The 26,693-nt window shown below is 30.0% G+C and overlaps 1 protein-coding gene and 1 pseudogene across 1 annotated transcript in view; one reads left to right on the forward strand and one right to left on the reverse strand.

The window, feature by feature from the left end:
* Nucleotides 1–26,693, forward strand: part of LOC107449725 (fibrillin-1) — a gene marked incomplete in the record, with an annotated part of 285,801 nt that overhangs the window by 22,614 nt on the left and 236,494 nt on the right.
* On the reverse strand, nt 159–789 carry LOC139426019 (protein BTG2 pseudogene; annotated as a pseudogene).

The raw sequence follows: 26,693 nt of genomic DNA on the forward strand, positions 1-26,693 counted from the left end.
TATATATATATAGCCTCATCCTGTTCTTAAATCTATTTTTGGGTGGAGATATACATGAACATTTAATACCCATTTTCTTTAAAATAATTTTTTCTTCATTTTTTAATATTCGGAATTTTAAAAAAAACTCCGATTTTCCATTTAAAAAAAAACTATTTTCAGCCTAAGACGTAAGCTGCGAATTGTTCCATGCCACGATTGCAGGAATCTGACACGAAACTATTTCAATAGTTGGTTCCACGAGCACTTTCCTTACAACCAGGGTACTTCATTGAGATCGGACAGTACTGATGGTCGGTACTAGGGCTGTACTGGTTGTTGTACCTGATGGTGACATCAGGAGAGAACTGGTTCCTTGTTCCGTCGTACAGTACACATATGCTTCCGTTCTCACCAATTCTATAGGAAACTTCTTGAGGATCAATCCACATCGTAAGCTCGTTAGGTAGTAGCTTAAAGTCGGCTTCGTTAAAACAACACACCTCTCACCAGTTTTTGCGATTAGAGGGTCCATTTTGTGATTAATCCGAAGACAAAGACATCCTGAGCCTTTGCACGGTTTTTCTGGAAACCAATGATGTTGATTATGGTGTCTGAGTAGATCTTCAAGAGTTCTACGAAACATTTCGACTCGCTCGATTTTAATGTGGTGATTTGCCAATCGCAGGAGATTTGCTAGGAAAGTTGATGCACTTTCGATTTGCATTTTTGAAATTGGTTAAAAGTCAAAAAATCACTATAATATGAACCACTCCACAGTTGCTGATTCTGGGAATCCGTGATTTGAAATGTGTTGTCTAGGCCGATTAATTTAATAATAATAAATCAAAAATGGCGTCGAGTTGTATTTTTTGATGTGGCACTTTTGACTATGATGAATTTGGTCGATGGGAATTAAAATAAAATCCTAGAGATATTTGGATACAAAAAGCTATACTATCACAGAATTTAGATAACATAGCTTTTTGTATCCAAACATCTCTAGGATTTTATTTTAATTGTGTCATCATAGGGAAAGCTTTGCAAATGAATAATTTTTAAAATTTTTAGATATTAGTAAAAAATTTTTGGCGAGGGGGGGATGTAACATAAAAAGCTTCTATTAATATTTTTATGTTAATTTCTTTGTCCTAAACTTCATCCTAATTAATTATTCAAATCGAAACACTTTCTCATACTTTTAAGAAGCGACATCCTGTTCTTAAATCTATTTTTGGCACAAATATACATAATTAAACGTAGAGACTTTTCCCCCTTTTCTATTTGTGGGAATCACGCAACCTTTTTCTTAAACCAATAGTAATTCCTAAGATTTCCCCTTTTCCATAAAATATAACAAATTAGAGGGGAATTCATTTGCTACTTTCCCTAGGATAAAAACTTAACCACACAGTTTTGGAGTGCGAATTTGAGCTCCGCTTTGATAGAAAATGCCTTATATATACAGGGTGTCCCAAAAGGTCGTTTACAAACTTAACATGCTGGTCTGTCATATCACGATGAACGAGATTTACATAGGAACTTGTGTCCGAAAATTAAAACTGAGACTGCTTGAGGGCGATAAGTACAGGTTTGGATGAGGAGAAAAAAATGATATCGATAGCGGTGTTAACATGATTTTTATTATAAAACATCATTACATCACAGCAAATGCTCAAAATTCCTTCCATTCGCCACAATGCACGTTTCACAGCGTCGGCGCATGGATTCACGAACCCGTTCAAATTGGCCAGGAGTGTCACGGACACGTGCTGCCGCTTCCGCGATCCTGGCGATAAGATCCATGTCCGATGTTACAGGTGTCTCGTACACTATGGACTAGAAGTCGCCTTAAGCTAGAAATCCCCCAAGTCTATGTAAGCCGCAAGCTGATCTCTGTGCACGACGAGGAAGCAGTGGGGATTTCCCGGGAGAGAGCGTGATGGAGAACGAACCAAAAAAGACGTGATGATATGCACTCCAAAGAGGAGTTATACAAAACTTTTAGACGAACTCTCATTTATTATTTTTTTGTTATTTAATCGTTAATTGTTAATCGTCCGTCCAATGTAAATTTAATCTTCAATATATATGTTTTTGTNATAATAAAGTACATTACAAAATAAGCAGGGTGTTGCATGTCATCGTGCAGTATGCGCATTATGGTGGAACGAGCTACACCCAAGACACGTTCGACTTCTCGGAGACTTCTTTGCGGGTTGATGGCATACTCCTGTAGCACGGTTTCTTCTACGACACGTTCTCGACCGATGTGGCTACGTGCTACGAAAGTACCTGATTCACATAATCTGCGGTGCAATCGTGCTGACGTCTGTTTGGGAAGCGCTCAAGGTACGTCCGTGCCGCGGCTCGTCCATTTCCATCAGCTGCGCCGTATACGTAATGCATGTCGGCCATTTCTGCGTTACTAAACTCATTCATTTTTCTCCTTCAACGTCCACGCCTGAAATGATTGCTTTTCCCACTCTCCCGTTTTCGTGCAATTATCGCCCTCTAGCGGTTGCAGTTTTAATTTTCGGACACAAGTTCCTATGTAAATCTTGTTCATCATGATATGACAGACCAGCATGTTAAGTTTGTAAACGACCTTTTGGGACACCCTGTATATATATATGTATAGGAAATATAGTCATTATAAAAATCCCCAAAAGTTCCATGGAGTCTAAATGGTGGCAAGTTTGTGAAAAAATCAAGACCTCAAAATTTTCCCTTTTGTAAATTTTAAAAAATCTCAAAATTTTCCCAAAACTTTCCCTTTAGTAACGTAAAGAAAACTTTTGCTACATATTCTTTTAAAAAGATTAAAGTCGGGAGTCTAGAAATGTTTTCGTGGCTATGTGTATTTGTTTGAGATAGCATGATATATATATATATATATATACATCCGTTTAAAAAAAATCAGAGAGTACCGGGCAACGACACTTAAGTTCTTTCTTCTTAAAAAATAAGTGTGGAGAATACCGAGCAAGTGAATATGGTGAAATATTCCACTCAATGATACTTAACTTTATAAAGAAAACAAATCTAAATCTGAACCTATTTGTTGCACCAATAAATTACATTTCACCACATAATCACGTTCATTAAATCTATGAAATAATCATGTTTCATGCATAATTATTTTAATGATATCGCTTTTTCCTTTTTACTTCTACAATTATTCTATTTTTTACCATTTTAATATGATCTCCATTCTACAGATTTTATTTAACAAAATCTATGTTTTATCGCCTTTTTTTTATTTTTTAAATTTCTTTCTGTATTTTGTGCTTGAATAAGAAAACAATTTTTCATAAACTGACCAGGTTTATAACTCATCATAAAAGAACTAAATGCAGAATTATGTTTCTATTAAAAAATATAGTTCTGTCATTCATCATGCTAGAATACATTGGCCGTTTAGTTTCGAAACTATCCACTGTTTTAACTCAAAGTAATTCTAAGAATGTGAAGAAAAAAAATATTACTCTAAAATGTATCGAATAAAATGTTGAGGTTATAAAGAATTTAGGTGAAAAACTGTGATGAGATTATAGAATAAGAGATTTCCTTGGATAAATTTGAATGGGGGGAACAATTATAAAGATAGCAAAACTAATTTCAAGTTTGAAATCCCCCCACCCGAGTTAAGTAAGATCAAGTATTTGTGTAAATGCAACAAAAAATTTGTTCGCTGGTGTAATTGATTTACGATTATAATTAATTTTCATTCCTTAAAAAATTATGAAGATGAAGTTGCATTATGAATATTATTTTTAAAAAATGTGGAGCTGGACTACTGCAATATCGTTTTGTTTTTCTTCAGAACTACTATTGCAGCATTCAGCAATTAATTAGTTATAATCAAATTTGACTCTTCTACAGAAAATATTCATTTCACAATCTGATAAATAGAAAAATATTAGTTTGTGATAAATTTTTCAGATTACATTTCAAATTTATAACAAAAAAATTGTTCTAAAAATTCTCTTTAACGAAAAAAAAAACCTACTTTTTTTTCTCTATTTAAAATGTCAACTTACTGTTCCTGTTTAAAAGGGACAAGCTCAGGTTCCTGTAAGCGTTCTCCTTTTAAAAGTAATTAAAATATATTAATTTTTATTCTCCAAAAAAAATTTCATAAATTGTTTGAAATGCAATAATTTTCAAGCAGATATTGAAACGAATTGCAGTTAACATTTTTCAGTGATACATTCTTTAATTTCCAACTGAGAGCTTAAAATTTAATTAGGTATAAAAATACTGCAGGTATTCAAAATACCTTTGATAATTCATCTTAATTAGTATGAAAAATAAAAAAAAATAATAAAAAAAATATTAATAAAACAAAAAATTACGCTGTAGATTCTACAAAAATAATTAATGCAAAATGCTTCACAAAAAGTTTGAATTGATAATTATCTCAAAATATTTGCTTTTTTTTTCTAAATGAACTATGTATTTATAAAAACTGTTGATGTTTTTAAGTTAAACTGAAGTATTTCTTTAAATAGAAACCTAAAGCGCAATTAAAAAAAATAAAACGTAGTTAGATGAATTAATTAAAGATTTGAAATTTTTTTAAGTAGTTAATGTTAAAATTGATTCTAACCTGCTAAACTAAAAATATCGAAATTTATCAATATGCTCATTCATGTATCGCGTATTTATATATATTTTTTATTTAATTATGCACATAAAATTTTTGATTAGTTTATAAGGCCGAACATAATTTGCCCAAAGTGTTTTGAAAAATATTTTTTTTATTAAAGATGCAACCGAAGTTAATAATTTTTTTTTTCAAATCTGTTTCGTAAAGATGAACTAACGTCTAATTATATATTTGTTTTTGAATACGCATTTTCATTCTAATAAATATTTAATACTTTTTTTATAGTTTAGTTTTTTTAAAACACTGATAGAAATTATAAACTGTGTGTTCAAGTTTAGCTTTTTTACAATCAAATGTAATTTAATTAAATTTTTGAAAAATGAAATAATTACATATTTTCTTTCTATGTAGAAAAGTGATATGTTGTATTTCTCTCTCTCTCTCTTTTTCTCTCCAAACATTACATAATTACATTCTATGAATTTTTGATTAAATTAATAATTTTTTAATAATTTCCTTAAATTTCTAGAAATGATAATTTTTAAAGCATTTATCAATGTCAGGATTGTTTCTTTTTCTCAGAGGATAGTGCTTGCCTCTCAATAAGGTCACTCAAATGTGGTCAATGTCACATTTGGTCAAAATGTGGTCACTCAATGTGGTCAAAATGACCACTCAATGTGGTCAAAATGTCACTCAATAAGGTCACTCAATAATGACTCGTCGATTCGAATTCTGCACCCGCCTCTTATAAACCACAGTGTTGTAGCGTATCCTCAATGATAGACGGACCATGAATTAGAATGCCCTTGCCTTAAGGCTAACCACAAGAAGTTTTCGTGGCTTTCCTATCCATGTAACGCAAATGAGGTTAGTTCCATCAAATAGTCCTTCACGAAGACTAAGTTGTACCAAAGCTTGATTATGAGGTCCCGTGTTTTCTGAGTAGTTTTCAAAATTACTATCGAACCCAAAAAGGAATCGAATGTTTAACGTTGGTTAGAATAAAAAAATAAATAAAATGAATTAAAATTGCTGTTGCGAGTAAATTTTTTTATCCCAATATATTCTGTTTTTCAACAAATTTATATTGTTTTGTTAATAACTTACATATTGCAAGAACAACGTCACGAAGTTTGTTTGTTTTTGCTTAATTGCTTTTATTTTTTTTTAATAAAGTTCCATATTTTCAGTTTTGTGTAACAAAAATCATTTAAAGAAAAAAAAAATTCCTTTTAATTTATTTGTTCTTGCTTAAAAACCTTTGTTAAATTTATCGTTTTAACCGTTTCAGGTCATAGTGCAATAGTTTCCAAGAAAAAAAAATTATAGTAAATTAATTATACCTAATTAAAAATGGGTTCGTCGCAATCCCTCCACCTATACTGCATATTTTTAATTTTAATCTCCTGGAAGGATAATATTCAAATTAATTAAAATTTTTATCAGGTATGGTAGCAAAAGTACTTACATTAAAAATAACGAAAATTAAGAGGTAAATAACGATAAATAACGATAAAAAATAAAAATGAAAAAATACCTTCAATACATGCGGATGAATAAAAATAATTTCTATATTTAAATTGGAATAAAATTTGAGGAAAACAACAATAAATTAAAATACAGATCTTCAATATCAGTATATATCATGGTAAAGAAAACGGTAATTTTTAAATTGGTGTATAAGGGAGGAAAACAAAAAATTAATGCAAAATTGATCTTCAATATGAGTTGATGATCAAAATAATGTCAGTATTTAAACTGTTGTAAAAAGGGAAAAGGAACAATGAATTAAAATATTTCTTCAACTTAAGTAAATATGACAGAATTGAAGTCAATATTCAGATTGGTGTAAATAAAGAGGAAAACTTTTTTAAATAAACAATTTCATAGAGATATCATAGAAAAAAATAGTGCGTGGAGTCCCTTCGCGCGTAAGAAGTGAAACTTCGTAATGTGGAAATGAAAATAGGAAGGAGTAGAAATTGATTTTTAGTGAAATCATATTGTTTCTTTAAGACAAACTTTATTAACAATGCTTACAATTCACAATTGATCGCATCTTTTAATTATCAGTTTTGAGTGGAGAAATATTCAAATCTATAACATTTACAATGGGATTATGATAACTAAAGTAAGATACGAAATGTTTGAGTTCTATTTTTTCAATATTTCTTGCAAAAACTGCATCAATGGTAGTTACCCTTTTGGTTGTTGGATCATTCCTACCAATCATCATTTCCAATCCAAATTTATCTTTAAGGAAGGTTAATAACGTTTCAGCTTCAGGTAGCGAGAAATTCACATTAAAATCTCCTGCACTGGCAGCTCACAATAATCAATTTCTTCACCAGTAACATCTGCCAGAGCTTGTGAACTTGCAGTGGATAGCGGCAATAAGGATTTTGCAATAAATAATTTAATATCCCTCATGGCTGTATTTGGTTAAATATAAATGGCAATTAGAAAAGAGAAAACCTAACAATCAATTGATATTCACAAGAGACGTACCTTGACATAACCTTAAATCCGTCGCATTGTCCGTGGGATTGATTTCATTCATTTTTTACTATTGTTATCCACTAAGTTTGAAAATAAAAAATACTACCCTATTAAATTATATGTGTACCTAATCAAATTAAAATATTTATAGAAAAACAATACTTTTATGACTTTTATTATTTTTATGCTAGTGAGAACCAAAACAATGTGGAAATGAATGAGGGAAAACTGGATCCTACCACGCGATTTCCCGGCCAATAAAAATGTAGCGTTAAACGTTTAACGCAACCTTGTTGGAAGTCGAATAAGAAGTATCACTTCAAAAATAACGCTTATCTGAAATTAGTATAACTGTAGGGGAGAAGTAATAATAAATTAAAACATAGTTCCAATATCAGGAGAGATCAAGATAAAAAATTCCCCATCTTCAGATTAGTGTGTAACAACTAAGTGGGAAAACAACAAAAAAGTAAATTACCTCTTCACTATCAGTAGATATTACGATAGAAATAATGCAAACATTTAAATTGGTGAAAATAAAAGGGAAAACAACAATAAATAACAATAGTCCATCAATACAAATAGATATTGTGATAAAAATAAAACTAATATTCAAGTTAGTGTAAATAAGGGGGAAATCAACAATAAATTGAAATAGATTTTCGATACCAGTAGATATACAGGTAGAAATATCGCAAGCAAAAGGAAAGCAACAATAAATAAAGATAGATCTTCAATATAAGTGGACATTAAATTGGAAATAACACCAATTTTCAAATTAGTGTAAATAAGAGGGGAAGCATAAATAAGTTAAAGTAGATCTTCAATATCAGTAGATATTAATTTATTTTATACTTCATTTTACCACCGGTGTTGAGCAGCCGATCCAATTCCAAATTATTCACTATCAATGTTCAACTTCGTAGCCTATTAGATACAATCACGAAGACAGTGGAACACCTGGATCAAGCATTGGAAAAAACTAGCCTTCGCGGAGGAATTTTTTGATGGTGCATTTGCGTTAAATGGTGAGAAGGACCACCAAAACACAACTACGGTTAGCCCAGCGTTAAGGGATTCTAACGTCTACCACTGAAGATATTTTAAGTCAGCACTGTGGTCTGTGCGAGATGGTAGTAAAGAAACAAGGAAATTATAGTCATTATAAAAAAAAATAGTGCGTGGAGTCCCTCCGCGCGGAAGAAGTTAAACATCGCAACCTGCGACGTTAATTGTAGAAGAATCAGCAGTAGTAGAAGGATCACTAGTTCTATTCAACGACTCTTTTTCCTGCTCCGCTCGCTTCCGTGCTCTGTAATCACGGTAATATTGTGCATTTTTCCCTCGTGGACCTCTTGAACCAGTGGAAGTGCTTGTGGTTGCCTCATCGTCTCGCCCTGGAAAATGTATTTGTATTAATAATGTATGTGAATGCGTCATAATGTAATTTCAGAAGAGAAAACCTAACAATCAATTGATATTCACAAGAGACGTACCTTGACATAACCTTAAATCCGTCGCATTGTCCGTGGGATTGTTTTCACTCATTTTTTACAATTGTTATCCACTAAATTTGAAAATAAAAAATACTACCCTATTAAATTATATGTGTATCAAAACAAACTAAAAAAATATTTATAGAAAAACAATACTTTTATGACTTTTATTATTTTTATGCTAGTGAGAACCAAAACAGTATGGAAATGAATGAGGGAAAACTGGATCCAACCACGTGATTTCCCGGCCAATAAAAATGTAGCGTTAAACGTTTAACGCAACCTTGTTGGAAGTCGCTAAAGAAGTATAACTTCAAAATTATTATTTTTTTAACGCAAGCTGTAAGTAGAAGATCGCTGTAATTATTTTTAAACCTTAAAAATTTTGCATTTTTTAGACGTAATAACTGAGCCAAAAATTTATTTAACAGTAAAAAAATGTTTAACAAAGTCCAATCTCGAAACCATCTAGCAAACGAGTCCAGGTTGAGCCGTTGTGGCTCAGGCAGTAGAACGTTCGCCTTCCAATGTGGTAAACCGGGTTCGAATCCCAGCGATGGCTGGTCGATGCGAATTTCGTACCCAACTTGCATAGTAGAATATTCGGCGAAAAATATCCGCAGTAATAGACGGATGATAAGATAGAGTCCCCTAGTCGTCTGGCTAACCGTGGGAAGTATTCATGATTTTCCTCTCCATGCAGCTCAAATGCGGGTTAGTTCCATCAAAAAGTCTTCCACGCAGGCAAATTTCTCCCAGTACTTGATCCTGGAGATCTTCTGCATTTGGTCCAAAATTACAAGGCTACGGAGTTGAACATTAGTAGTCTCAAACCCAAAATTGAGTCGGCTGTTCAACGAACGATAGTTATAAAAAAAAAGGAGTCCGGATTGTGATTTTCCAATCCAGTAGTTTTTAATGACCCACAAGCTGTTCTAAACAGCATTTTCATAAATTAAGCAAAATCTGGTTTCTTGTCTTTTTGGTCCAGGTAAAGAATTTTAACCAAGTATTACCAAAAATAAAATTTTCAAAAAAGAGAACGAATTGTTAAAAGTCACCAGATTGTAAATTAGCTCCCGGGGCTTGCATTGAGCCCATCTCTAGTAGATATCAATCATGGTAGTATTGACCGCAATATTTAAGTTTTTGCAAATAAAAGGAAAAGCAGAGTTAAAAAAAAACATTGGTTGGTTTCTCCTATTGGCGAAAGATTCAACATTTTCGCTTCTTTTCACTAATTTCATCTAAGCAATCATTTCATTCCATTCTTAAATAGTTCAATTCGAGAAGATTTACTGAAATGGAACTTTAATCCTGAGCGAATTTTCTAAATGAATCGGTGGTTCCATTAAAATGATAAGTGTTACCAGAATCCTGGGACTTTTTAAAATCACTGTTCATTTTATTCAAGCGGCTAAGAATTGAAACTGTAAGAAGAACAAAAGAAGGCATTTAAGTTGGACTCTTTTAAATCACCTGCATTTAAACTTTTGTTCTACTAAAAGAGTATCTTTAAAAATCGCCTTCAAGTAATTGGCTTAAAAGCCTTAAATAAAAAGGATTTAAAGATTTTTCCATAAATTTTCTAAAATTACTTCCTTTCAGTCCGATATTTTGTTTCATTTCTTTCCTGTTTTTTACGGTTATTAATACGGTACGGATTTTAAGCCTACAATACATGGTTAAATTTATTTGCAAAAGTTTTTTCTTAAATTTTGCTCTTAGATAAACAGGGTTTCCAGTTTGAAATTTTACTATGAAAATAAATGCAAAAATGATTTTTTTAAACTAATGGGAAATCATCTTTTGTATTTAAAATGATATTTGTTTCCGAAAAAAAGAAAAGGAGAAAAAATCCACAACTGGATTAAGGAAGTTGAGGTTTGTTTTTGAAAGACCCACTCCCTCGATTACAGTCTAACCCCGCTATAATGAACCTGGGGACATAATGAACACTCGATTGTAGTGAACGTTGTTAGTGATCTTGTCCGAATCGCTATTCAACTAATGTTGTTTGATACACTTTAGTGAACAGCTGATAATTCGACAGTTCGTTTTTTGTAAACTCGAATTCCTTTTTTATTTTTGCAGTTATTAAAATTGATACAAAATTCTTAGTTTATGTGGTTAGTTCAAAAGTATGTAATTTAAAATGAAGTAAATCGATTAATTAAAAAATGAGAGACTTTACTAATTGCTTTTAATTAAAAATGAAGTTTATATATAAGGGAGTGTTTAAAATGAGTCATTCCAATTAAATGAATAATGCTAGTAGTTCCAAAAACAGACCCATTGGTGAACGAATTGGTTATCTAACGATTACAGTTGAAACTTTTTTCGAAAATAATGAAAAACATATAGGATAAACATCGAAAAAGCTCCAAAAATGACGGAAATTGAAAAGTTCAACGTCTAGAATTTTCTAATAAATTTTTGCTATAGGGTGATAAGCACTTCATTATATGGGGGATATTTTGGGAGTTATTTAGCATTCCAATGAAAAATTTTGTTAAAAGAAGAAGTTAGATCTAAGAAAACATCTTTGAAAAAAGAAACTCAACGTATTTAGTTAGTTAATAATTTATAAAGCAAATTACGTTTTATTTCTATCACTATTTCTAACAATAATGCAAGATGTTTCTCCAATGAGTATGGATATAGTGCACAATCGTTTATAGTTTACTTATTGCTGGGGTTGCGAGTACTATATTTAATTTTTGGTCTGTGTGAGTTTTCACCAATCATTCGCTACAACTACTGACAACTAACTTTTGTGTGAGTGGGTTTAGTACAATAATTCCCTACGGTTATTTGATATTTAAGTTTGGTCATGCGTGGTTTTGCATTATCATTCTCTACAACTATTATCGATAGTTAAATTTTGTCGTGCGTGATTTTAACACAATCGTTACGTCTATACTAACTTATTTAACTTCCTTAACTTATTTAACTCTTTTAACTATATTTAACTTTCGCCATGCGTAATCAGTTAAAACTCTCAAAAGATTAAGGTATATATATATATATATATATATATATAAATAGNTATATTATAAATCATATAGGGCTAAAATAAAGTTATAAAAAAGATACATCCTATATAGGTATCGGTAACTTTTATTAAATATTTGTTCAAAAGTTCATAAACTTAAAAAATGACAAAACATTGGGTGATAGTTTCATTAAAAGTGACTCAAAAAGCTTTAAACCTAATTCTAAAACAGGTAAATTGAATTAAAAATACATCTTCTTAAGTTTTCGAACAAAATTTATCCTTACACAGCTTTCCAACATAGAACAGAAGTTTAGAGTTATAACAAATTGATTCAGGAACAGAAGAGTTCCAAAACAAAATAATTCAATATTCTGACCACAAAAAAAGATAAACTAATTTAGAACAGAGTGGAGCAAAAACACTCGTTTCGATTCTTTTATATGAAAAAAGACATTTTTTGATGGAAGTGATCAATAATTCAGTGAGCTGAACACTTCATAGAATATTGATATTGGGTGGGTAATATCTATCAATATTTAATAATAAGTCAAAACATACAGTTCGAAAAGAATCTTACAATTGATTTTTGAAGGTATGTTTGGAATAGACGAGTTTTAAATTAGAAAGAAAAAAGATTCTTTTCGAAGAGTATTAAAGAAACACTCAAGCAAAAATGTAATTTTCGCTTAGAACCTTCGTGTGACATTTTAATGTGAATAAAACACTAGAATGCATTAAACGCAGAAGATTCCGTAACTAAGAAATACATTTAAAAACTCTTTCTTTTATCATTGCAGATACTGGAAATACACACTATATGTTGAAATGGTATAAGTAAATTTATCACAAATATTAATATTAATTACAAACGAAAGAATATAATCAAACATTAGAATGTATAATTTAATAATAAGTTTCCTATAGTATTTTAAAGCTCAATTGAATTTCAAACAAACTTTCATGTTGACTTGAGACTTCGTTAAATGGGATTTTCTTATTTATTTAGTAAATGAATAATTTGGTTTTGTTAATAATTGATGCTATTTATTTCATTTTATTCATTGAAATGTTTTCTATTGGAGATAAATAGACAATTTTAAATTTAAACTTCTTACGTATTTTTAAAATTTTACTCGAAAAACCTTATTTTGAAAAATCCTGTAACCACTTATTAATTTTAAAAATTGGGAATTTAGTAATTAATTTTAATAAAAAACATAAGACGAAAAAATGTTTTTGTTGTTGATGCTTGAAAAACTATAAATTAGCGTTCTTATAATTCTTCACTAATCAAATGCTTTTCTTAGTTTACCTAAATTATGTACTCACTAACGGTTTCCGTTTCGATAAAGTTCATGAGTTCGTTTTTTTCTGATTCTATTAGCTAGTTTGTTGATTGTTTTATTTCATGTTCTTGATTCTTTAGAAATTGAAAAATAAATAAAGGGTATTGTGATAGTTTCCTTAATTGTAATAATATCTTAAATCGTTTGATTATTTCTATTATAGTTTTCAAGATGATTGATCATTGATTTTTTCAATTAATTTGGGTTGATTGTTTGATTGTAGTAACTTGACTAATTAGCTAGCGAAAAATTAATAAATTGTATAAGGTTAATTTTATCATGCAGAAACGTTGCTGTTGTTTCATCAAAGCTCTTATTTGCACTTAAACAAGTGCCTAGTAGGTAATGTGCAGATTTCCTTTGTACTTCGAGAAACAAAGCAATTATTTGTCAATTTAACGGATCATCCTAGTTAATCTAGATAGTACGCAGATTACCATGATAGTTTAAGAATGGAAGTAATTATTTGGCAATTTAATAGGATCACCTTAGTTAATGTAGATCATCTGCGGATTACCTTGGTAGTTTGAGAGAGGAAGCAATTATTTGGCGATTTATCGGATCACCCTTGTTAATCTAGGTAATGTGCTGATTAGTAGGTAATGTACGGACTGAGCTTAGATTGAGAAATGGAACTATTTTTTGGCAATTTAGGTATCCCCTTAGTCAATTTAGGTTATGTCCTGGTTACGTTGGTAGTTTGAAAATGAAAGCAATTATTTAGCAATTTAACGGATCACCTTAGTTAATCTTGGTAATATGCACACTAGTAGGTAATATGCAAATTACCTTAGTAGTTTGAGAAATGGAAATTTTTTTTGGCAATTTGACGGATCATCTTAGTTAATCTAAGTAATGTGCAGATTTCCTCGGTAGTCTGAGAAATGGAACTTCTTTTGGCAATTTGACGGATCACCCTAGTTAATCTAAGTAACGTGCAGATTTCCTTGTTAGTTTTAGAAATTGAACTTTTTTTTGGCAATTTGACGGATCACCTTAATATGCACCTAAGTAATATGCAGATTTCCTTGGTAGTCTTAGAAATTGAGCTTGTTTTGGCAATTTGACGGATCACCTTAATATGCACCTAAGTAATATGCAGATTTCCTTGGTAGTCTTAGAAATTGAACTTTTTTTGGCAATTTGACGGAACTTCTTAGTTAATCTAAGTAATGTGCAGATTTCCTTGGTAGTTTGAGAAATAGAAACAATTTTTTGGTAATTTAACGGATAAACCTAGTTAAGTTGCATGTTAGCTAGTTAACCTGTAGAAAAGCTGATTTCTACACTTTAGTGGTGACAAATACATTAAATAACCAAATGCATTGAAAATTTAAATTCTACTTTTTTGCGTCTTATCATATAGATTGACATTAAACTTTCCAGAATTCGCTTTAGACTACATTTCCAAATTAAAAGGGAAAGTAAGAAATTCAAAATAGTGTTCTTTTTTTTTATTTGTAAGTAGGAATTTAAATCGTAATAAAAATGGAATTTCACAATTCAAAATTCCATTAGTATGTTACCACAAATATGCTACGAACTTTTATTCAACTTTCTTCAAAAATAACAAAATTTTATTTTCGTTTAATTTACGGACATAAACATTTCGAGTCCTTTCATCCATTGTTAGTTAGATTATATCAACCACAGATGTGATTTATTTGTATACGAAAGAACGGCTTATTGGATATTTTCATTTACGACTCGGTTGGCGACTGAACTTTATTAGTTTGGCTTCCTATTTTGGCTTCCTAATGCGCTCGTTACATTCCATGCTTCTTTTCTTTAAGCCAATAAGACTAGCTATTCAAGCGAAGAAGATGTTCAACGACATTCACAATCAGCCAAATATATTAGTATTTCTTGCGACGCAAATGTTTTGAATGTCTTACTTTTCTTTCACTTCTTTTTATACTCCAAAAGCTATCAGCGTATAGAAGAATCACAGAAACATTTGACGTTTAATTAACGACAAGAAACTGAAAATACTGAAAATATTTCCGATTTAATGACGTATATGCATAGTGATGTTAAGAGATAAATAATGATATCGGTGCATTGGGAAATATAAATCCTTTTTTAAATCGTGAGGATGATAAATTGCTATCAGGATTCAAAGCTATAGGGGGGATCTCTAAAAGAGTAGACATGCTTCAATTAACATGCGTGGTTTTTAATCAAAATATCAAAGAATAATTTTTTATGCTAAAGCAAATTATAAACAACCTGATAGTTTTTACGATGAACAGGGCGCAAGAAATAAACTCACTGAAAAACTTTTGATCTAATGATCGGAATTTCACGCATACTAGGACTCAAAATTAATGATTTACGGGAGAAACCTTAAATGAAATATTATTGAGCATTTTTCGGAATTAAAATAAAACAAATAACCAAACAATTTCAGCGAACTCCACAAATTCACTAAAATAATATAAGAAAATAATAAATTAGTTTACTTAACTAATTGTTCAAATTCTCGGAAATTACAAACAAGTAGTTAAGCTTATTACCACAGATGCGTTGTATCAGGGCAAGAAATATAGCCATCTTCCTGTGTTTCGAGAAAAAAACGCTTTACTTATGCAGGACTAGCATACAATTTATAACTATTTTTTTTTGTCATTATAGCTATCTAAAATTAATTTAATGTATGAGGCAGAAAAAAAATACATATGAAGATTTATGCTCAAACCTATATAATGTCCATCACTAGCGGAAAATATCGTAACTTTAAATAAATTAAATATTGATTTCATTAAATAAATTAACTAGTAATTATAATTAACTAATTTAATTAAATATGTAGTTATTAATGTATTATGAAACACGCAACTCAGACACAGCTTAACGACTGCCGTACAAATTATTCTAGACTTGTCTCAATGCTTAAACTCAACTGTACCAGTCTTAACTAAAATAGCCCTTTTCCGCTACTATAATGATCAAAATTTCAAAACATCTTCAAAATACTTTTTATCTAATATGTTTTGCTGTGTCACACAAAATTTCAGACTAGTTCTGAAAAAAGGAAGTTTTGTTGCAAACGTAAGAAACTAATAATTTCAGATACTATTATAAATAAAATAAGTTAATAGTACCAGCAAGTGACGTAGAGTGGGTATCTCGATCCTGATTGGTTGTTGAAACGTAGTATTTGCTTACTTTAGCAACTGATCTTTCCATTCTTTTTCGAGTAAGCCAAGCCCGTAAAGTACCAATTCTCTTAGGTAATACAGCCTATTTTCTTTCACAAAGATTTCATTTCTTTCACTATATATTTACAGAAAGACTTTACACATAGACAGACACGAAGCCACGTAGAACACAAACTTATTATGCATCGAAGTTGCTAGGTGCACAGAACAAAAATATATCACGGTTACTATAAAATACATAAAAAAGTAATATATCTAAGTTAAATAAAAGAAGTAGACCAGATAAACTGCATTTCAACAAATTCGATGTGCGAAACGGTTCTGTATTTAATTAATTAACAAGTTAATTAACATTCTAAGTTATGTAGGGTAACTTAGCTCGACTTTAATACGCCATTTTGATATTAAAGATTATCTGGCGCTGACGTCATAGGTCACATGTGCGGGGGTATAGCTTGTCTTCTTATTCTTGGAGATCGAAATATTCAATGTAGAGTAAAGTTATTGTTCCGAATTGTTCAAAATTCATGAAACTGTTGTTCTAAATTGTTCTAAAACGTTCATTACGCCTAAAAACAATGAAAAATAGCCACCGTATCATGCCTAAACATGAAAAAAAATACAAAAATTACAATACGAAATATGATGTATCATGAGAAAATTTTAAATTTCAAAATGGTGATTTTTGACGTAACCTCAGAGGTAAGAACGAATAGCCAGAAGTTAATACTCAGCCAATAACTTTTAAGACGAGAAAAAAGCAAAATGTTTGACTTTAGAATAGTTTCAAGTTATTTGTAATTTTAATCATTTAAAAATTTTGAATTACAAATTTTTTTAAAACCAGTTAAAAGTAATATAATGACTGTAAAAAAACGATTCAAACAAATATTTCAAGCACCAAATTCTAATTTTAGTGACATCCTACATTCTTGGTGGTTTAATTACTTTTTTTCATAAATTCATATACTCTGTTCATTTGTTTCTAATAAGTAGTTTTCACTAAAAATATTTTACGATCTATTTAATTGAGAAAATTCTTTTAAAAATTGACGGTGATGTGTATTATCAAGTGAATTTATTATAAAAAATTCAGTGAAGTTTCTGATTTAAATATGTAAATTTTAAAACAATACTCCAAAAAATATTTGAATTTTTAACCCGTAAAAAGTAACTTTAATGCCAACAAAAAGAGTTTTAAAATTCTAATTCAAGCATTTAACTCTAATTCTAGTAGTTTTCTTTTAATTTTGTGGTTATGTTATTTTTGTAAAAAAATAATTTATTTAAAGCAATATCTTTAATTTGCTTCTAATAATTCATTTTTTTTCCAACAGCGTATTACGATACCATGGCAGTAATTTAATTTTAATAATTTGCTCTTAATAATTTTTAATAATTTAATTTTAAAAATTTTACAAATTAAAGGCATAATATCCATTGAAATGCATCTAAAAATTTAGATGAAATTCTCAGTTCAAGTATATAATTATATAAATAACCTTCTATGTGTTCGTCAAATTTTAATTTAATTGTATGTTTTTGGGAAACATTATTTTATTGCACTAATTATTTGATTTTGTTACAAACAATTTTGTGTACTCTACTGAAGATAAATTACATAATTCCTTGGATTGTTGAAAGACTTTCTCTAATGGAACATTAAATCCTTTCAAGAAAAGATATTTGAAGAGATAATGTTAGCTTAAAAGGATTTCGCAATTAATGTTGATATAAGTTTACAAAATGCATAAAAGGCTATACAATCATTTTTCCTTGGATCATTAGATGCATTTTAATGCATTATATTAGAAATGTTATTTTAGTAATAGATACATTCCTAGAATAATATTCAGCAAAAGGTTATAATATATTGTAATAAAAGGTTCTTTAAGTTCTAAAAAATAGGGTTTCTATTTTGTGCAGAAGAAGCATATTTCTTCCAGAATACTGGAAGAGAACCAGAAAAACCGGAAAAAAGCTGTCAACTATTATTAAATATTATTCCTATAAAAATATTTAATAAAAGGTCGTAATATATTGTAATAAAAAGTTCTTTAAGCCCTAAAAAATAAGGTTTCTATTTTGTGCAGAAGAAACATATTTCTTCCAGGATACTGTAAAGAAACCGGAAAAACCTGAAGAAAGTTGTCAACTATTATTGAATATTATTCCTATAATAATATTTAATAAAAGGTTATAAAATATTGCAATAAAAGGTTCTTTAAGCTCTAAAAAATAAGGTTTCTATTTCGTACAGAAGAAACATATTTCTTCCCGGATGCTGGAAAGAAACCTGTAAAACCAGAAGAAAGTTGTTAACTTGAAAAAAACTGGATGAAAAGGAAGAAATATAAAAATGACCAATATAGTTGTTAGCACCTGAAAATGATATTTTTTTATCAAATGCGATTATGACAAAGTGGCGAGTAACACAAAATAGCGTTACTCGCCACTTTGTCATAATCGCATTTGATAAAAAATATCATTTTCAGGTGCTAACAACTATATTGGTCATTCTTATATTTCTTCCTTTTCATCCAGTCTTCCTTTTCAACCGTTAAGAGTTAAAAAATAAATATATATATATATATTTTTAGAAACAGAATAAAATTGTTTCCTGTTATGTATTTTATTCATAATGTTAAGGAATAATAAAAAGAATCATTTATTTTAGGAGGATCTTTACTACATGGGATATTTACTGTATCAATTGAAAAAAAATATATAAAAATGAAATATAACATATTTTGCTTGTCAAAGTATGTTTAAAAAAATTATAATAAATTACTAATAAATTAAACATTTTCAAGTTCAGATGATTATTTTTAAAATTCGGGTAATCCTCTTCTTCATTACGATTAACACATTAGCAAAATGTTCTTATATAAAGCTACAATAATTATATATTCTGAAAACGAANGCCCCGAATGACGGTTCTAATAAATTATTAATAAATTAAACTTTTTCAAATTCAGATGATTATTTTTAAAATTCAGGTAATCTTCTACTTCATTACGATTAACACTTTAGTAAAATGTTCTTACATAATGCTACAATAATTGTATATTCTGAAAACAAAATATTCTATGTTTTTGTATAAATATTGACGCTTAAGGGTAAAAATTATGAATGATAAGCTATTACGGGGATTGGTGATCGGAGCAAGCAGGGGATGGAACTTCCTAGTCAAAATATGAAAATTATGTAGCAGAATAACGAAATCAATCATTCAATAAAGTTTTAAACATTTCTGTAAAATTAAAATTAATTCATTCTTTTAATGGCACCTTATTCAAGTGCCCCTCTGGGCCCCTTCATTTGTAGTAGAACACTGGGAGTAACGTAAGCTCCCTTTTGAGAAAAAAATGAGCCCGTAAAGGAAAAAAACATTTAGTTCATATACATAGATATAAAATAATAATGAAATGCCTTCAAAAGCTTATTAATCTTAGAGACTTTGCTAATTCAAAGAAATAGCCATCTTATTAATTTATGTCTTAAATATGATAAAAAGGCTTATAATTTTACCTTTCCTAACACACCCAAGGTACTAAAATGTGTGGTTTAGTTTAAAACTTTAATTTAACAAAAACATATAAGATGAAAACTAGCTATTAAATTCATTGCTCCTAAAATCCGTACCAATTTACCAAACGAAAGTGGTCTTAGGCCTAAGCAAACCCGAATAAAAATATGAAATAAATATTGAAATCAAATGGCATGCAGAGTTAAATGAAGTATTATGAATAAAATAATGATAAACGTTGGATTGGGCTGAAAGTTATATTAGTTTGTTAAAATAAAAATACGTTTGAAATGTTAATTCTGTAATAATCCATAAACGAAAGATCCTAGTTAAAATAATCGTTTGTCAGAGAATATATTTTTCCCCAGGCATAAAAATCTTAATTTACTTTCTAATTTTAATGATAAAAATATACTTTAATGAAACTACTCACTTTGAAATGATATTAAATGAATACGCAGAAGTAAAAGTTCCATTTGTCAATACGGGTTAGAATTCAAACGAAAAAGTAATCATCTACCAACATTAATCAAAATTCCAAAACACCCATTTACAATATTTTCCAATTTGTAAGAAAAATTATCTTGTAAAGTAACTTTTCATTTTAGAAAACTACATGGAAATCATTATTTTTTTGCTACATTTAAACATCCTGACAAAACTTCCAAACGATTTTTCGTCAGGTTAGGCTTAACATTTTTTAAAAATACATTCGAAGAAATCCGCCTCTGTTTTTACCGTGTTATTTCTTACGTAGTGACATAATCCGAAGACAGGATGAGATATTTAACTGCGTGAATCTGTCAAAATGTCCGGAACTGTTGCCACTCTCAGCTGTCATCCTCCATAGAAATATACCATCGAGGTCTTGTTCCTCCTAGCAATATTTCTCGCATAAATGTCGCTTTTGGTTTTAGATAAGAAATATATTTACTTGCATTTATTTTCTGACTCTTTATGATCGCTCCTACTCATTTGCTGTTTGTACGATTAGATCATAATTACACGACGCATATACTTTCTTTATTTTTAGGGCAAAATGTTTTTATTGACTGTCATAATTTTGTGACTCGTACGCTTTTATTAAGTTTAAGACAGCCTGACATTATTATAATCAATTGGCATAATTACGTGACGCAATGCACTAATAAATGAAATTTTTTTGTCGCTTTTTATTACTTCACATAGTTAAGTATGGATATAAAATTTAATATACAAACAAATGACTGTTTTGATGATTGTCATAATTTGATGGCGTTGCTATATTTCTAGTTTTCAAGAATTATCAATCTATTGGCGTCATTAGTAATAAAAAACTATGTCTGGCCTTGTATAACGAAAATGATTCGTTAATAAAATTTATAACGTTTTTTTCCGAATAATATTTCTTGTTCTTCCGTAAGAAATATATTTACTTGCTTTTATTTTCTGACTCATTATAATCGCTTCTTCTCATTCGCTGTGTGTACGATTATGTTATAATTACACGACGTACAAATTTTCTTTATTTTTAGAGCATGTCCTTTTAGCGAATGTCATAATTTCGTGACCCATATATGTTTTTTTTAATGTTAACAACAAAATAACAAGTTTATAGTAATTGATTGCCATAATTGCATGACACATATACGTTTATTATGTTCAAAGCACTGGCAAATGACATAATTTTTTGTTTTTCATAATTTGACCTACTTAAATGCTCATATAATATTTGAATGCACACAAAAAATGGCATATTCAGGTATCAAACAAATGTCTTCATCAAGGTAATCATGATTACATGACGTTTATATAATTCTTATTTTTAAGAATTAATTCTCTTCTTAGGTTTATATAACGAACTAATAATATTCAGCTAGTACTATTTGAATCAGTACTTTTGTTCACTGTTTGAACAATTGATTAAAAATTATGTATCGCATATATTTTTGTTCTAAGATAAATAGAAAATGGACACATTAAGTGTAATGATTATGTAACGATTATACTTTTCTTAAATTTAGCGACGCACAAATATATAATATTATAATTTACTATCATAATTTTTTGATAAGTATATATCTTTGTAATGTTTAAGAAACAAACTTTTATCGTTGTAGATTGTTGAAATAACGTGACTTATGTATTTTTTTCATGTTTGAAGCCAATATTAATATTATTGATCGACAGATTTGCAAGCGGTCTAAGATTTTCTAGTGTTTAGATTTGTTTTCTAACATTATAATTTTTTTAAAAAATCTTTCTAATGTTATTGAGCATATAGTTGCATTGTTTATTAATAACGATGATATGATGCTGCTGCTTTGTGTGTAACTAATTGGTTAATATCCACTATAGGTTTTTTTTAAATCAAAATGTCCTTAGTTTTTGTCACTCTCAACTGGAATAATCTCACGAAAGCAATAACTTATTCATAAATATCTATTTTCACTTTAGATTGGAAATATATGCTTGCTTTTATTTGCTCTCTTTAAGAACATATTTCTTTCTTTTCCTTTCTGACGATTATGTCATTATTACGTGACGCATATGTTTTTCTTTAACTTGATGCGCAAGCAAATGATATCGTTATTGATAATAATTAAATGGCGCTCATACTTTGCTCCCTTACGGATTTAACTTATAAATTTCTGCATTGAATAATAGCGATATCATTGCTTGTATCGAAAAACAATTTATTAACAATTGCTTCAACTCGTAATTTTAATTATTATTTTCTGCATTATCATTTATTTCATTGCAAACGATTATCCATTTGTAATTATCATTAAAGTCTGAACTATGTAAGTCGTGTGAGGACATGAAAATCAATTAACGGATAAAACGCGTTAAACGTATTTAGTTCATAAAATGTTTTTGATTGGTTATCTCTCATGAGAAAATACTTTTAGCGTTAAAACGAGCGAAACATTAAACGAATATTTTCATTGATATTAAGCGTTTAGTACATTATTGTTCGAAAATATCAATGAATCGTAAATAGCCAAGGATTACAACCAATTCATTGACTATTTAAGATCTTTCTTTTACTAAAAAAATTTCATTAAAAAAAATGGTATTCAGCTTGTCATTTTATAGTGCAGTAAAATTCGCATATATGATGGCATAAAAACTGAAATATTTGCTTGTTGTAGCAAAGTGCTCGTGAAAAAACGAGTCCGTGAGAAAATAAATATTTACAAAATTATATATAAAGTGTTTATTTTTTATTTCAATACAATACAAAAGTTTGTTAATTTGCTCTGAACTGTCTTATTGTCTCTTTGTTGCGTTATTTTTCTTTTTTCGAATAAGATTAATAGTCCGAAAAACATTGTCATTTGCTCCCCTGTTTTTGAAAAGTTTACTGTCGACCGTTGTTCGTGGAGGGGGTGTTGAGAGTTTTACAGTGGGGGGAGGGGTGAATCAGTTTGAAATTCTTCACATCCACCCAGTGTGAGATAAACTGCAGGAAGTTTAAAAAAAAATAAGTTTGAAGATTGATGATTTAGCCGATTTCGCTGCAGAGTTTTTGTGGTTGAAGAATTACAAAATTATTGCAGTTTGTAAACTGCAGTAATTTTGTAGTAGTGTCAACCTCAAAAATTCTATAGTAAATATGCAGTTATATTAAAATCGAAAATACTGTAGTAAATATGCAGTTGTATTGACCTCAAAAATTCTGTCTTGGAATCGGAAAAAAATCATCAGTCTTCAAACTGATGCATTTTTTCTGCAGTTACACAATGCAAACTATTTAATTTTTATCTATTATTAAACAAAGGATTAACTTGCTAATTTCGAGGAAATTAATGAGAATTTTCTGGAAAACGTATGTGAGCAAAGCTTTCACTAAGAAACCTGGAAAATATGGTTAAAATATAACTTTTCTTGCATTGCAGTCTGTGTAAAACGTACGCCTATGCAAGGAGCAACAATTATGCCTCTCTGAACTACTTGAATACTACTGAAGAATATATTCATTAACTACTTACATAACTAAAAACAGGAAATAAAGAGAAACAAAAACACATACTTAATCATGGCGTTATTTTTTGCACTTCCAAATGTAAGCAAGTATAAACGAAAACATTAGTCAAACTTCCTTACTTGCCTTTGATACGTACAGACTGAGAAGCGAAACGAACTGCGTATTAAAGAACTTGTAAAAGCGACCTTTCTCAAAAATCGGAATACGTTGCCCTTGGTATAGATATAACGTAACAAAAGGAACAGCAAATTCTTCACATTTGTCAGTATTCTTATCCTCTGCAGTCAGTATACCTTTCCTCTGCTTTAACTCGGTAGGCTAAGATATTCTCTATATTTAATCTAAGATATTCTCAAAAGTAGGTACTTCTTAGGTGATAACATTAGCGTTAACGGATACATAACTTTCAAGTTTTTCTTTAATCATTTTCAAATTGACGAAATCTGTTACTTTTCCTTGGTTGAAATATATTGCTCCCTATAATCGAGGTTTGCTCGTTAAAAGCGAACTATGCTTTACATTATATCAATCAAACATTTTTGATTTCTTCGTTAAATCCTGTTTTTCATTAAATCGAAGGTCGTTATAAGCTAATTAGCCAGTAGTATAGTGTTGTTATTGTTATTGCCAATCCTTCGTGATCCAGCACCAGCTGGATAAAACTCATGGGTCCAAGTATATTATAGATAACTACATTTCTAAGATAACTCTATATAAATATATTACTATAGATAACTATATAACTATATTACTAAGATATGTAACATCCTTCGGTAGAAAATTTACTTCTCTCTAAATAAGCAAAAAGTAACCAAAATTAACAATAACATTAGAAATATTTAATATGACCAAAAAAAACACATCAGAGAAGTTCCTATCATTCAGCTAAGTAAAGAAAATAGCGGGAATATTTTTTCTTTCGTCCTGTTGTACGGATGCTCATCCACTTTATAAATGTGTTTACCTTTCCCCGTAATAGCACTATTTTCCTTGACTTCTTTATTACTCCAAAGTTCGAGAGAAAAAATAGCTTTTTGAGTCGCTAATCTTATAAACGTAGCTAATAATTCTGGCGAGCAATTTGTGAGCTACAAGAACATCTTCTAAACACAAGTGTCTTTCCAACACTTGATAGCGAAAAGAAAAAAAATATTGAGTTAATCTCTTCTTACTTTTCTTGGTACGTTGTTCTTTTCCATTTGTACTTTTCTCTTTGGATTTTTATTTACCTCTCTTTTTTTCTGTTACAATCTCTGCTCAAAGTGAGCTGTAAGCTTGACTGTTTTTATGAACAAAGGTCCTTTCCCCGAGTGCAATAATGTACTTTCTTCAGCTGAAAGCATTTCTCGAGAAAAACTGATTACTTCGCTATATATCGCTTTTAACTACTTTTAGAACCCTTTCTTCGCAGCATATTCACTCTTGACTTTTCGAAAAAGATAAGATAGTTTTTTCTGTTTAGAAAATCTTACTTTACGAATCAGTTTTCTGTTTGCCTCGAGCTATATGGCGCGTCAAATAATCCCTTTTGAGTTGTATGTTTCTTATCTGTCCTCGTGAATTTCGAGTTAGGATTTTGAAACTAATTACTTGTTTATTCTAAGTATATGCACTTTGTGTACTTTTATTTTGATGTAAGCCATTTATCATTGTTATCCTTGTAGGCAAATACTGATGATAAAATAAAACTTAGACAATAGCAGTCAAAGTTAATTATTTGCAGTAATCCATAAATTTGTTTTTTGAATGATGAATTAAGCGCGAACTATATGAGATCAGTTTATTTGTACAAAGTAAGTCATATTTATTGGCTTAAATATTTATTGAATAAAATCCTCTATCTTGAAAAATGTAAAATAACTCTATTCTCCCAAAACCCGAGCTTTAAATAATCAGCGAAAACGTGTATATTTACTTAATATACAACTTAGAATAAAACTCATAAATGCGATGGAATTTTTTAAAAATTATATTAACTAAACAATAAACTTTAGTAGCTTTTCTTAAATTATTGTTTAAAAATTTGTAAAATTTATAACATTTCAGCAATATTTGCATATTGTAGGTAACTTTTATAATGTATTTCTTCACATTTTAATGGTGAAATAAAATCCACTAGACTGGAATAATAAGATATTTATGTGCTATAAAACTGTCAAAAAGTTTACTTGTTTTGAGTTTCGCACCTTTCTAATGATTTTTCATTGTAATTATATACTCCGACCGGCTAGGATATATCTCATCATATTTTTACATTAACAACCGCTTCGTAAAGGTAGAAAAAATAATCTTGAAAAATTATTTTTTAAGTCATTTAGTTTCACGAAATGTCCATTATAATGTACGTTGGGGCCGACCGGCCTGTGTAGGGGGCAGGGAACTTTCCTTGCATCAGAAAGATCCTGGGTTCGAATCCCGGGCAAAGGCATGAATGTTTCTTTCTCTCTCTGTGTGTTTAATGTCCTTTCTCCTTTGTGTGCGAATGTGACCCGCCCTATAAACGGGTTGTGGTTGCATGAATGGCGTGGCAGAAGTCGAATTACTGGCCATAGATGGCGCCACTGAAAAACAGGAACAATCGCACCCCCACTGTCTAAACAGGCATACGACAAAAAAAGTGTACGTTGGGTCTGGGAAGGATATACAGAGCTAGCCTAAAAAAGAAGTTAAACTTATTAATGGTCTAACTACTGAAATGGCACCTAACTCTATTTGGGGACTCATATCATGAAAGGTAAGGTTCAGTACAAATTCCAAAAGTTCAAAATATCTTTAAAGGGCCATTTATGGCGCCATGCAATGTCAATAGTGTTTTGAAAAAGATCTTGATCGTTCCCTTCAAAGCGTTCTATGCCCTTTACGTATCTAGTTCTAAATTCGCAAATGGCTGTGGTACATTGCATTAACTGAAATAAAGCAGATTTATCAATCAAGCGCACTCTAGTATAATGTGAGTCTCACATTCGCTTAACCTGGCTTGAATCAACTGATATTTTTCATCTCCATGTTTTTATAGACCAAATTGGATACTTGCAACTCGAGAAGAAGTGAGGTGGTACGACTAACCATGTGATTTAAATCAGATTTAATTGCATACCTG

Source organism: Parasteatoda tepidariorum, chromosome 7, assembly GCF_043381705.1.
Source record: "Parasteatoda tepidariorum isolate YZ-2023 chromosome 7, CAS_Ptep_4.0, whole genome shotgun sequence".
Taxonomy (NCBI): domain Eukaryota; kingdom Metazoa; phylum Arthropoda; class Arachnida; order Araneae; family Theridiidae; genus Parasteatoda; species Parasteatoda tepidariorum.